General features: G+C 46.4%; 1 long non-coding RNA gene across 1 annotated transcript in view; it reads right to left on the minus strand.

The window, feature by feature from the left end:
• Nucleotides 1-5658: 5658 nt before the first annotated feature.
• The window catches only part of LOC114813000, a 33411-nt gene continuing 24719 nt past the window's right edge, over nucleotides 5659-14350 (minus strand). The window contains exon 3 of the long non-coding RNA XR_003760661.2: nucleotides 5659-5808. This is a non-coding gene — a long non-coding RNA (uncharacterized LOC114813000). The remainder of the gene's footprint in view (nucleotides 5809-14350) is intronic.

A 14350-nucleotide genomic window follows, 5' to 3' on the forward strand; every position in this document is an offset into this window, starting at 1 on the left:
TCACCTGGACCAGAGGAATGAGGGGACTAGTCTGTTTTTGGTTGTGACTGGGAAGAGGAAGACTAAAGGATAAAAGGGAGGTGTAAATGAAAGAGATGGAGTGGAGAAGGGGGAAGGATAGAGGAGCTTGGGGGGGCAGGATGGAGGGGAAAGGTGGGCAGGCCAGAGGGAATAATAATAATAATAATAATAATAATGGTATTTGTTAAGCACTTACTAGCCCGAGGGAATAATAATAAAAATAATGTGTGGTATTTGTTAAGTGCTTACTATATGCCAAGCACTGTTCTAAGCACTGGGGTAGATACAAGGTTATCAGATTGGCCTATGTGGGGCTCACAGTCTTAATCCCCTTTTTCCAAATGAGGTAACTGAGGCACAGAGAAGTTAAGTGACAATAATAATAATAATAATAGTGATGGTATTTGTTAAGCACTTACTATGTGCCAAGCATTCATTCATTCAATCGTATTTATTGAGCACTTACTGTGTGCCAAAGTAAGCGCTGCTTACTTTGGGAAGCAGCGTGGCTCAGTGGAAAGAGCACAGGCTTTGGAGTCAGAGTTCATGGGTTCGAATCCCGGCTCGGCCACTTGTCAGCTGTGTGACTTTGGGCAAGTCACTTAACTTCTCTGTGCCTCAGTTACCTCATCTGTAAAATGGGGATTAAGACTGTGAGCCCCACGTGGGACAACCTGATTCCCCTGTGTCTACCCCAGCGCTTAGAACAGTGCTCGGTACATAGTAAGTGCTTAACAAATACCAACAAATACCAAATACAAATGTGTGCAGAGCACTGTATTAAGCGCTTGGAATATACAATTCAGCAAGAGATAGAGACAATTCCTGCCCAACAATGGGCTCACAGTCTAAACGGGGGAGACAGAAAGCAAAACAAAACAAGTAGACAGGCATCATTACTATCGAAATAGCTAAATAGAATCATAGATTTAGACACAGCACTGTTCTAAGCCCTGGGGGGGGGATGCGAGGTAATCAGGTTGCCCCCTTGGGGCTCACTGTCTTCATCCCCATTTTCCAGATGAGGGAACTGAGGTACAGAGAAGTGAAGTGACTTGCCCAAAGTCACCCAGCTGACAAGTGGTGGAGCCGGGATTAATAATAACAATAATGATGTTGGTACTTGCTAAGTGCTTACTATGTGCCAAGCACTGTTCTAAGCGCTGGGGGAGATACAAGATCATCAGAATGTCCCACATTGGGCTCACAGACCTCATCCCCATTTTCCATATGAGGTCACTGGGGCCCAGAGAAGTGAAGCGACTTGCCCAAAGTCACCCAACTGACAAGTGGCGGAGTCGGAATTAGAACCCATGACCTCTGATTCCCAAGCCCGGGCTCTTGCCAGTAAGGCAGGAGGAGGACAGGGAGGAAAGGAAAAAGGGGACCAAGGTGGGGGGAAGAGGAGGACAAGGTGGAGGGAAGAGGGGGACGGGGCAGGGAGGAAGGGAAGAGGGGGACAAGGTGGGGGAAAAGGGGGGCAGGACAGGGAGGAAGGGAAGAAGGGGACAAGGAGGAAGGGAAGAGGGGTACAGGACAGGGTGGAAGGGAAGAAGGGGACCAGGAGGAAGGGGAGAGGGGGAGAGGACAGGGAGGAAGGGAAGAGGGGGACAAGGTGGGGGAAGAAGGGGACAGGACAGGGAGGAAGGGAAGAAGGGGACAAGGTGGGGGGAAGAGGAGGACAGGACAGGGAGGAAGGGAAGAGAGGGACCAGGAGGAAGGGAAGAGGGGGACAAGGTGGGGGGAAGAGGAGGACAGGACAAGGAGGAAGGGAAGAGGGGGACAAGGTGGGGGAAGAGGAGGACAGGACAGGGAGGAAGGGAAGAGGGGGACAAGGTGGGGGAAGAGGGGGACAGGACAGGGAGGAAGGGAAGAGGGGGACAAGGTGGGGGGAAAAGGGGGACAGGACAGGGTGGAAGGGAAGAGGGGGACAAGGTGGGGGAAGAGGGGGACAGGACAGGGAGGAAGGGAAGAAGGGGACAAGGTGGGGGGAAGAGGAGGACAGGACAGGGAGGAAGGGAAGAAGGGGACCAGGAGGAAGGGAAGAGAGGGACAGGACAGGGAGGAAGGGAAGAGAGGGACGAGGAGGAAGGGAAGAGGGGGACAGGACAGGGAGGAAGGGAAGAGGGGGACAGGACAGGGAGGAAGGGAAGCGAGGGACAAGGTGGGGGGAAGAGGAGGACAGGACAGGGAGGAAGGGAAGAGGGGGGCAAGGTGGGGGGGAAGAGGGAGGCAGGACAGGGAGGAAGGGAAGAAGGGGACCGAGAGGAAGGGAAGAGGGGGACAAGGTGGGGGGAAGAGGGGGACAGGACAGGGTGGAAGGGAAGCGGGGGACAAGGAGGCAGGATGGAAGAGTGTCTGGAAGGGGCGGGGAGAGACGAGTTGGATGGGATGCGGGGCAGGGAGGAGAGGGAGGCTAGGAGGGGGTCGGAGGCTGGCTCGGGGGCCCGGGGGGCGGGCAGCGGTGACTCACCCCCCGTTCGTGTTTGGCTTGTCTCGGGCTCCGTTTCCCGCGGGTCCCCGGGGGGGAGCGGGCGAGGGAGGGCCCCCAGCCCGCCGTCTCGTCCAGCAGTCTGTCCAGCAGCTCCTCGTCGCCCTCGCCGGCCCCGTGTCCGGCCCCGTCTCCGGCCCCTTCTCCGGCCCCGTCCGGCGGGCGCAGCCCCCGCCGCCAGGGGGCGCCCCCTTCCTCCGCCTCCTCCCGGCCCCGCCGCTGGGGGGCGCCCTCCTGACGCTCGGGGGCGCCCTCCTGCCGCGGCTCTTCCCGGCCCCGCCGCTGGGGGGCGCTCTCCTCCCGCCCCCGGCCGGCCGGTCCTTCGCCCGCTCCCCGCCGCCACCGGCCCCGGCCCCGGCCCCGGCCCCGGCCCCCGGGGGACTGGGGACCGTCCGGGCCCCGATGCCTGCTTTTGCTGCTGCCGCTGCCCATGCCCCCTCCTCCTCCTCCTCCTCCTCCTCCCTCCCTCCTTCCCCTCCCTGCTCCTTCGCTCCCTCCCTCCTTCCTTCCCCTCCCTGCTCCTCTGCTCCCTCCTTCTTTCCCCTCCCTGCTCCCCTCCCCTTCCCTCCGCCCCATCCTCCTTCTGCTCCCCCCTCCCCTTCCATCCATCCCTTTGCCTCTCCTCCCCGCCCCCCTCTTCCCTCCCCCCTCCCCATGCATTCAGTAATGTTGGTAGTTGTTAAGCGCTTACTAGCTGTGTGATCGTGGGCAAGTCACTTCACTTCTCTGGGCCTCAGTGACCTCATCTGTAAAATGGGGATGAAGACTGTGAGCCCCCCGTGGGACAACCTGATTCCTCTGTGTCTACCCCAGAGCTTAGAACGGTGCTCGGCACATAGTAAGCGCTTAACAAATACCAACATTATTATTATTATTATTGTTATATGCTCTGCACATAGTAAGCGCTTAACAAATACCAACATTAATATTATTATTATTGTTATATGCAGAGCACTGTTCTAAGCGCTGAGGTAGATACAGGGTAATCAGGTTGTCCCATGTGAGGCTCACAGTCTTCATCCCCATTTTACAGATGAGGTCGCTGAGGCACCGAGAAGTGAAGTGACTTGCCCACAGTCACACAGCTGACAAGTGCTGGAGCCAGGATTGGAACCCATGACCTCTGACTCCCAAGCCTGGGCTCTTTCCACTGAGCCACGCTGCTTCTATTCATTCCATCGTATTTAATAATAATAATCATGATGATGATGATGGCACCTCTTAAACTGTGTGACTTTGTCAGCTGTGTGACCGTGGGCAAGTCACTGCACTTTGCTGTGCCTCAGTTACCTCATCTGTAAAATGGGGATGAAGACTGTGAACCTCACTTGGGACAACCCGATGACCCTGTATCTACCCCAGGGCTTAGAACAGTGCTCTGCACATAGTAAGCGCTTAACAAATACCAACATTATTATTATTAAGCGCTTACTATGTGCTGTTACAAGCGCTGGGGTGTGGTGGGGAGAATACAAGGTAATCAGGCTGCCCCATGTGGGGCTCACAGTCTTCATCCCCATTTGACAGGTGAGGTCAATGAGGCACAGAGAAGTTGAGTGGCTTGCCCAACTTTAATAATAATAATAATAATACTAATGTTGGTATTTGTTAAGCACTTACTATGTGCAGAGCACTGTTCTAAGCGCTGGGGTAGATGCAGGGTAATCAGGTTGTCCCACGGGAGGCTCAAAGTCTTCATCCCCATTTTACAGATGAGGGAACTGGGGCACAGAGAAGTGAAGTGACTTGCCCACAGTCACACAGCTGACAAGTGGCAGAGCCGGCATTCGAATCCATGACCTCTGATTCCCAAGCCCGTGCTCTTTTCATTGAGCCACGCTTACACAGCAGGCAAGTGGCAGAGTCGGGATTAGAGCCCATGACCTCTGACTCCCAAGCCCGGGCTCTTTCCACTGAGCCACTGAGTGCCTGGGAAGGAGAAGAAGGGTGGTTCAGCGGCAAGAGTCTGGGCGTGGGAGTCAGAGGTCATTCATTCACTCATTCAATCGTATTTCTTGAGCGCCCACTGTGTGCAGAGCACTGTACTAAGTGCTTGGAATGTACAATTCAGCAACGGATAGAGACGATCCCTCTCCAGCAACGGGCTCACAGGCTAGAAGTGGGGAGACAGACCACAAACCTAAACCAAAAAAGTGGACAGGCATCAGTAGCATCAATGGAAATGAATAGAATTATAGAATTATACATATCATTAATAAAATAGATGGAATAATAAATATGCACACATGTACATAGGTCATGGGTTCTAATCCCTGCTCCACCCCTTGTCAGCTGTGTGACCTTGGGCAAGTCACTTCACTTCTCTGGGCCTCAGTTCCCGCATCTGTAAAATGGGCATGAAGATTGTGAGCCCCAAGTGGGACAGCCTGATTACCTTGTATCCCCCCCCGCCCCCACCCCAAGCGTTTAGAACAGTGCTTGGCACATAGTAAGTGCTTAACAAATACCATCATTACAATACAGCAATAAAGAGAGACAATCCCTGCCCACAGCGAGCTATCCCCATCTGACCCATTCCTTCTCTCCCCCTCCCTGGACTTCTCCTTTCCCTTTCTTTTTCTCTCCTTTCCCTTTCTTTTTCTCTCCTTTCCCTTTCTTTTTTTCTCTCCTTTATCCCCTCCTTGAGACTCCCCCGGCCGCCCCAGACTCCCGGAGGGTTTGGGTGGAGGTGCCACCCCGCCCCACAGCACTTGTGTATATATGTACATATTTATTATTCTATTTATTTTATGAATGATGTGTATACATCTCTAATTCTATTTATTTATATTGATGCTCTTGATGCCTGTTTACTGGTTTTGATGTCTGTCTCCCCCCCTTCTAGACTGTGAGCCCGTTGTGGGGTAGGGATTGTCTCCATCTGTTGCCAAATTGTACTTTCCAAGCATTTAATAATGTTGGTATTTGGTAAGCGCTTACTCTGTGCAGAGCACTGTTCTAAGCGCTGGGGTAGATACAAGATAATGAGGTTGTCCCATGTGAGTTTCACAGTCTTAATCCTCATTTTACAGATGAGGTAACGGAGGCCCAGAGAAGTGAAGTGACTTGCCCATAGTCACACAGTTGACAAGTGGTAGAGCCGGGATTCAAACCCATGACCTCTGACTCCCAAGCCCGGGCTCTTTCCACTGAGCCACACTGCTCTGCACAGAGTAAGCTCTCAATAAATACGATTGAATGAATGGAACCATCCTCCTTTTTCGGGGACCTCCGGAATCGTCCCTCCTCCCGCCGTCCCAATCCGTGTGGGAAAAAGCAGCCAGTTCGGAAATAGTCTGGGATAATTTAAAAAAAAAAGAAAACAAGGAAAGGGAGAGGGAGAAGGAAATTCCATTAGGCAGTGCTCACAAACGTGTTCAAGGGTTTGGTCACTGGATACCAACGAAAATAAACAGATCTTTGTATCTAACGTTCAAAAGAATACACAGATCCACCCCCCAACCCAAAAATGAACCAAGAAAATCAAATCAGTAACTTTTGATTTAGATTCAAACTGCAACCACATCACCCTTGTTTCAAGATAGAGGTTTGCTTTTTTTTCTTCTCCCCTTCTTTCCCAATTCAGACTTTTCAGGGCAGCGTAGCACTTATGCCAAGAGTTTAACTGATATATTTTGACTTCTGAAATTGAACGTGTTCCAGGGGGGAATTGCAGAAGAATCATGTTCAGAGATTTTTGGGGCACACCCTTCCTGACTAGTGAATTCAGCGTTGATCATGTAACGCAGCGGTTCAGAAAATAAAGTCATTCCCAAACAGATAACTATCAGAATTAAGGATTCAAATACAGTTGTGTTTTGATGATCAAGGGAGCAGTATGCTGTTTAATTGCCTTCTGAATTATGTGCTGTGATTAACCAGCCAGAGGCAGGAGATGCGGCCAAAGAAATTCATACTTTGGCTTAATTTAGAAGTACTAATCTGCACATATGTCTAGCCTGGAGGCTATTGCTGTAGGTTCTCGGAAAAAAAATGTTGTTTTAGGATGTATGAAACTGAAGCAGAAAGGCTTATGTCAAAAAAAGGGAAATCAACTTTGAACTTGAATAGTTTAAAACATTAAATTCCAAAATCTACCATCAGAATCTGGACATTTTACTTATGGGATAGAAGCAAACACAAAAATCATGAAATTCTCACAGCAGAACTCTTCTACCCATTCCTCTTTAACCACATCTGATTTACTGGCTTGGCTTGACCAATAGAATATAGTGCTCTGCTAACAGTAGAAGCTCAAAATATGCTATTTAATTGAATGATTGACCGACAGATCGACACATCTGTCAAGGATGTCGGGCGGAAAGATGGATATGCTAGTTCTTCCTTATCTTAGTAGTAATTATGGTATTTAATAAACACCCACTGAATGCAATTCTGTTGCTGAACTATACAATCCAAGCGTTTACTACAGTACTCTGCACACAGTAAGCGCTCAATAAATACGATTGAATGAATGAATGCAATGTAATGCACTATCTTAAGGCCTTAGAAGATATATAATGGAATGTTTTTGCTGGTCCTTGTCAGCTTACGAGCTCCCCTGTAGAGACCATTTCTCTTTTTGAGTAATTTATTTAGTTCTTCCTGCTGCTTCATTAAAAATATACAAATGCTCTTGATTTGCATTGGCAATCTGACAGGACTTGGGTTTTCCCAGAAATTTTCAACATGGCTGAGGGGAAAGGGTAGGTGGCTGGGACATGTGGAAAGTCTGGCAAGCTGTCTGACAGATTAACATCAGTTTCCTTAGGGTGGAGAAGGGAGGAGAAGGAGGTGGATATGAGGCAGGCAATCTGACCAGGAATCACGCAGGATAGTCATAAATTTGGGATTCTATCCCATGACCTGAAAAGCTGAGGTAATGGGAATAATAACAATGATGATGGTATTTCAATCATTCATTCAATAGTATTTATTGAGCGTTTACTATGTGCGGAGCACTGTACTAAGTGCTTGGAGTGTACAATTCGGCAACAGAGACAAGCCCTGCTCAATAACGGGCTCACAGTCTAAACAGTATTTGTTAAGCGCTTACTATGTGTCAAGCACTGTTCTAAGCATTGGGGTAGATACGAACTAATCAGGTTGGACACAGTCCATGTCCCACAGGGGGCTCAGAGCCTTAATCCCCATTTTATAGATGAGGTAACTGAGGCACAGAAAAGTTAAGTGACTTGCCCAAGGTCACACAGCTGACAAGTGGAAAGGCCGCAATTAGAACCCAGATTCTTCTGACTCCCAGGCCTGTGCTCTATCCACTGAGAGGAGGAGGAGGAGAAGGAGAAGGAGGATGAGGAAGTAGAAGAGGAGGAAAAGGCGCAGGGGGACGAGGAAGCAATTGTTCAACTACCTCTTCCTCCCTTTCCTCCTCCTTCTCTCTGGGGGCAGCGGCAGACCTGGTGGCCCAGCCCAGAGTGAGCCAGTTCAGGGAGGGCTGCCATTCTCCACCGTGGCCACCGTGGCAGAAGCAGCAGCCACCTCAGTGTCTTATTCCAGGTAGGGAGGGAGAGAATGCTGGTCACCTGAATTCATAAGATGCTTTTATTACGGACTTTGGTCATGGTTTACTAAAACCTTTCAATAATTGGCTTTTCCCTGGACACACTTTCTAAGCACCAGGTTCTGTGAGGATTGAAAAGGCAACTTGGCTCAGTGGAAAGAGACCCGGCTTGGGAGCCAGAGGTTATGGGTTCGTATCCCGACTCTGCCACTTGGCAGCTGTGTGACTTTGGGCCAGTCACTTAACTTCTCTGTGCCTCAGTTCCCTCATCTGTAAAATGGGGATTAAGACTGTGAGCCTCATGTGGGACAACTTGATTACCCTGTATCTACCCCAGCGCTTAGAACAGTGCTCTGCACATAGTAAGCGCTTAACAAATACTAACATTATTTATTCTGTGCCATTTAGGAACTTTGGGGGGAGCACAGTGTGGTTGTGACAAACAAATCAGGGTTATATACAATCTATTCATTTATTTTAGGATAATGGTTCGGTGCAAATTGGAGTGTATGACCACTTTAGGGTCTAGAAACGTACTTCAGGATTTCTCTCCTTCGGCCTTTACTTGGCAAATCTAGTTAAAATCCTCAAACAGGGGCAAACCAAACTTACTCCTGTGGGTTGGTGACATGGTCCAAGCAGTTCTACATTTTTATACTGGCTGAACCTTTAAAAAACTGCAAAGCACTGATACATTCTTTATTCTTTAATCTTATGCCTGTTTTAACTTTTGTTTCGCATTTAACTCATATCAGCTTCTGACTGTACTTATGTACCTAGCCCTCTTTTATTTAATAATAATAATAATAATTATGATTATGTTGGTATTTGTTAAGTGCTTACTATGTGCCAAGCACTGTTCTATTTATACCCAGCTCTTAGAACAGTGCTTCACACATAGCAAGTGCTTAACAAATGCCATCATTATTATTATTATTATAGTCATGTCTGCCTAGCCCTTTAGGCTGTAAACTTGTTGTGGGCAGGGAATGTATCTTCCAACTTTGCTATATGGTAATCTCCAAAAGCGCTTAGTTCAGTGGTCTGCACACAGTAGATGCTCAGTAAATATGATTGATTGTTTGACTTGTTCTCATTCCCAGACAATGAAGAGAAGCAGGTGAAAGAAAATCATTCAAATACAAGTGCCTTTAAATCATACAGAAGACTCTCCATCCCTTGATGATCTTGGTTGCCCCATTTATGAAACCTTCTCCAGCTCTATTAATGTTCTTCTAAAGTTGTGTGGACCAGAACTAGACACAATTGGGTGGACTTTTTTGATCCCTTCGGGACTCCGGCCAAACCATTTCCATCACCCCCTCTCCCATTCCCACTTTTACAGTCTTGAAGACTGAATCTGGTCAAAGTACAAAGGCATTTTAGGGTTTTCGGTTTTACAATCCAAATTCTGGGAAATTAAAGTCCAATAAAATATGTTTCTCAATTTTTTAATTGAATTTAATAAACTGTCAGCTGCCCCTACACTTTTCTCCTCTCTCCCTCCTTCTCCCACATCTGTGCATCCTAAACCCTGGAGATAGCTTTAGTATTCTGAAAAACCTGTTTTTAACTTTAAGGAAGTTTTTTTCATGCATTTTATTATAATCATTTTGGGGAACAAACTTGATCACTGAAGGTTAGCAATCATGTCCCTCACCCATCCCCAAAGCAAATGCTTTGTCTTTCCACTTGGCACACACAAATCTGCCTTTTTTAAAGTCTCCTCAAATCGTTCTCTTGCCTGAATGAAGGCACGGTTGTTTTCTTCTGCTCAAACTAGCTAATACTTGACTGACTAATGGACAAATTGTATTCCCTGAAGGATGAAATGAGTCCATGCCATTTTATGTTAGGAAAGTGATAGAATTTTTTCCCTCCATCTGATTTCTAACTATTAAAAATAGAAAAAGTATCAAGATTCCTATTTGTATAGCCAAAATATAGTTTTTTCATGGAATAGGTTGTTTTATGCATAACATTTTTCTAGTTAAACCACATTCAGGAGAAAGTATTTCAAAAATAGTTTTAGTGGCATGAAGGAAACTCATGTCGTTGGAAAAAGGTTTTATGCTAGCATAGTTTTTTTATGTTTGTTGACTCTTTCAAACCTCTAAGTACACTTAATAAGTGTGTGGAAACCTCATTCAGTACAGATTCCTAGAGAAAAAATGATTTAGCATTAGAAGACTTTTCTAACAAAGAAACAGCAGAATACTAGGGAAAGTATCCATTTTACTCTTGTTTTTCAAACCCATATAAAAGAGAAATTTCAAAAATTCAAATGTCAAATTTTCATCTGAATCCTTCTAGTCTGGGATTCTCAGTCCAAAGAGTGTTTTGGATGAAAAACCCCTTACTGTGGATCTAAAGTTACCAATAAGTAACTGAAAAACCCAGGTAGTTAATATTAACTTCTTTTCTTTAATGAATAAGCAACGAGATTAGATCATTCCCGAAGCCCACAGTTTTGCAGTTGAGGACTCTATTTCAGGAAAATCTCTTAATTATATCTGCTCTTTCTAATTCGCATGATAATACAATGAACTTGAAAGGAATTTCATAAGTATTATTAAGTAGCAATAACTATCACAATAGTAAAAATAATAAAATGACTATTTTTCCTCTTTGACCTATCTTCAACTGTTCTCTCTCCAATGGCTCCTTCCCCACTGCTTTCAGACGTGCTCATGGCTTCCCTAGCGAGCATGGCTCAGTGGAAAGAGCCCGGGCTTGGGAGTCAGAGGTCATGGGTTTGAATCCCGGCTCTGCCACTTGTCAGCTGTGTGACTGTGGGCAAGTCACTTAAATTCTCTGTGCCTCAGTTACCTCATCTGTAAAATGGGGATTAAGATTGTGAGCCTCACCTGGGACAACCTGATTACCCTGTATCTAGCCCAGCGCTTAGAACAGTGCTCTGCACATAGTAAGCGCTTAACAAATACCACCATTATTATTAAAAAATCCCTCTCTTGACCCCACGGCTCCCTCAAGTTACCGCCCCATCTCCCTCCTACCATTCCTCTCCAGACTTCTTGAGCAAGTTGTCTACATCCAGTGTCCCAAGTTCCTCACCTCCAATTCTCTCTTTGATCCCTTCCAACCTGGCTTCTGTCCTTCTCACTTCACAGAAACTGCTTTCTCAAGGGTCACATATGATCTTCCACTGACCAAATACAATGAATGGCGTGGCCTAGTGGAAAGAGCCTGGGCTTGGGAGTCAGAGGTCATGAGTTCGAATCCCGCCTATGCCACTTGTCAGCTATGTGACTGTGGGCAAGTCACTTAACTTCTCTGTGCCTCAGTTACCTCATCTGTAAAATGGGGATTAACTGTGAGCCTCATTTGGGACAACCTGATTACCCTGTATCTACCCCAGCGCTTAGAACAGTGCTCTGCACATAGTAAGTGCTTAACAAATACCAACATTATTTTATTATTTACTCTATCCTAATCCTCCTCAACCTCTCAGTTGCCTATAGACCACCCCCTTCTACTGGAAACATTATCCAACCTTGGCTTCACTGACACGATCCTGTCTTGGTTCTCCTCCTATCTCTCTGGCATCTCATTCTCAGTCTCTTTCATGGGCTCCTCCTCTGACTCTTACTCCCAAACTGCAGGTGTCCCTCAACATTCAGTTCTGGGTCCCCTTCTATTCTCCATCTACACCCACTCCCTTGAAGAATTCATTCGCTCCCATGGCTTTAACTACCACCTCTATGCAGGTGATTCCCAAATCTACATCTCCAGGCCTGATCTCTCTCCCTCTCTACAGTCTCTCATTTACTCCTGCCTTCAAGTCATCTCTACTTGGATGTCCTGCTGTCATCTCAAATTTAACATGACCAAAACAGAACTCCTTATCTTCCCACCCAAACCCTATCCTTTCCCTGATTTCCCCATCACTGTAGATAGCACCATCATCCTTCCTGTTTCACAAGCCCCAAACCATGGTGTTATCCCTGCCTCATCTCTCTAATGCAACCCACCTATTCAATCTGTCATTCAATCTTGTCCGTTCAACCTTCACAACATCCCTAAAATTCGCCCTTTCCTCTTCATCCTAACTGCTGCCACATTAATTCAATCACTTATCATCCCATCTTGATTACTGTGTCAGCCTCCTTGCTGACCTCCCTGCCTCCTGTCTCTCCCAACTCCAGTGCATACTTCTCTCTGCTGCTCAGATCATTTTTCTACAAACGTTCAGTCTACGTTTCCCTTCTTCTCAAGAACCTATAGTGGTTGTCCATCCACCTCTCCATTAACCAGAAAATCCTTACCATAGGTTTTGAAGCACTCAATCACCTTGCCCCCGCCTTCCTTACCTCTCTGATTCTTACTACAACACAGACTGCACTCTGTTCTTCTAATGTCAACTTACTCACTGTACCTCGATCTCGTCTGTCTCGCCACCCACCTATCGCCCATGTCCTGCCTCTGACTGGAAACGCCCTCCCACTTCATATCCTACAGACAGTTACTCTCCCCACCTCCAAAGCCGTACTGAAGGCACATTTCCTCAAAAAGGCCTTCCCTGACTAGGGCCTCAATTCCTTTTCTCCCACTCCTTTCTGCGGCGCTCATTTGCTCCCTTTACTCACTCCCATCTCAGTCCCAGAGCACTTATGTATGTATCTGTAGTTTATATTAATGTCTGTCTCCTCGAATAGACTGTAAGCTCACTGTGGGAAGGGACTGTGTCTGTTATATTGTTATACTGCACTCTCCCAAGCGCTTAGTACAGTGGTCTGTACACGGTAAGGTCTCAATAAATATGATATATTGATTGGCTGGTTAGAAAAAATTCTAATTTTAAAAGCACTCAGTACTTTTTGGAATTTTTACCTGGAATACTGAGCTTTGACATTAGAGCCACAGTCTCATACATGAGCAACAGAAAGTATTGATTCAACTTTTCAAATAGTCATCTGCCAGCAACCATTGATAACAATCCAATAATAATTTACAAGAGGACTCTTCAACTATTTATGTAGACTGGTAGCCAGGAAGCTTAATACGCTAGTTCTAAGAAAAATGTAGCCTATGATCTTTTTGTGTGAACTTCAAGGCTATGTAAACTCGTGGTTAGAACAGTTTTCCAAACAATTTTCAAAAATTGATAATACCCACAAAAGTTATGCTTGGCTTAAACAATTTATAGTTGCCCTATTCATTTTACTACCTCTACCAGATGAAGAAGAACCATCTCTTTTTACTTTTACCCATATCATTGCTTAACAATGGCTGTATGCATTAAGTCACCTCACTTCTCTGTGCCTGAGTTACCTCATCTGTAAAATGGGGAGTAAGACTGTGAGCCCCACGTGGGACAACCTGATTCCCCGTGTCTACCCCAGCGCTTAGAACAGTGCTCGGCACATAGGAAGCGCTTAACAAATACCAACATTATTATTATTATTATTAAGTGCTTACTACATGTCAAAGACAGTACAGAGCGCTGAGGTAGATAAGAGATCATCAAATCCCACATGAGGCTCATTGCCTAAGTGGGAGAGAAGAGGTATTGAGTCTCCACTTTGCAGATGAGGGAACTGACTCACAGAGATACGGATATCTCAAAAACTACATATACTCTCCCTGTCTGTAATTTAAGTGTCTGTTTTCAATAAGTCTGTAAGATCCTTTAAGGCTGGGATTTTGCCCTCTTCTAAGCACCTAGTACAAAGTTCTGCACTAAGTAGGAGTAGGAGAAGCAGTGTGGCCTAGTGGATATGTAGAGCACAGCCCAGGGAGTCAGAAAGTCATGGGTTCTAATACCAGCTCCGCCACTTGTCTGCTGTGTGACCTTGGGCAAGTCACTTTACTTCCTTGGGCTCCAGTTACCTCAGCTGTAAAATGGGGATTAAGACCATAAATCCTATGAGGTAGAGGGATTGTGTCCCACCGGATTACCTTCTATCTAGCCCAGCGCTTAGAACAGCGCCTGGCACATAGTGAGTGCCTTAACAAATACCATTAACAACAACAACAACAACAACATTAACAATAGTAGGTCTCCATAAATGCTACTGATTGAGAAAGTAGGGGTAGAGCGAAAAGAGTAGGGGACTCAGAATAGATCTATTGGGAACCTACAGTTAAGAGATGAGAGAAGTAGAAGGTGATAAAGTCCCAGTAATAGTGGTGCCATGTAGACGCCAGATCAACAAAGACTGGAAGAATGCTGACTCTGATCCAAAGTGGTTTACTTAATCAGTGAATGATGTCACAAACCACCAATAATCCGAAAAGCCTTCGGGATTCATGTGCCCACTCCATCAGCAATATTTCTACATATTTTCCCATCAGAA

Source organism: Ornithorhynchus anatinus, chromosome 1 (assembly GCF_004115215.2).
Source record: "Ornithorhynchus anatinus isolate Pmale09 chromosome 1, mOrnAna1.pri.v4, whole genome shotgun sequence".
NCBI lineage: Eukaryota > Metazoa > Chordata > Mammalia > Monotremata > Ornithorhynchidae > Ornithorhynchus > Ornithorhynchus anatinus.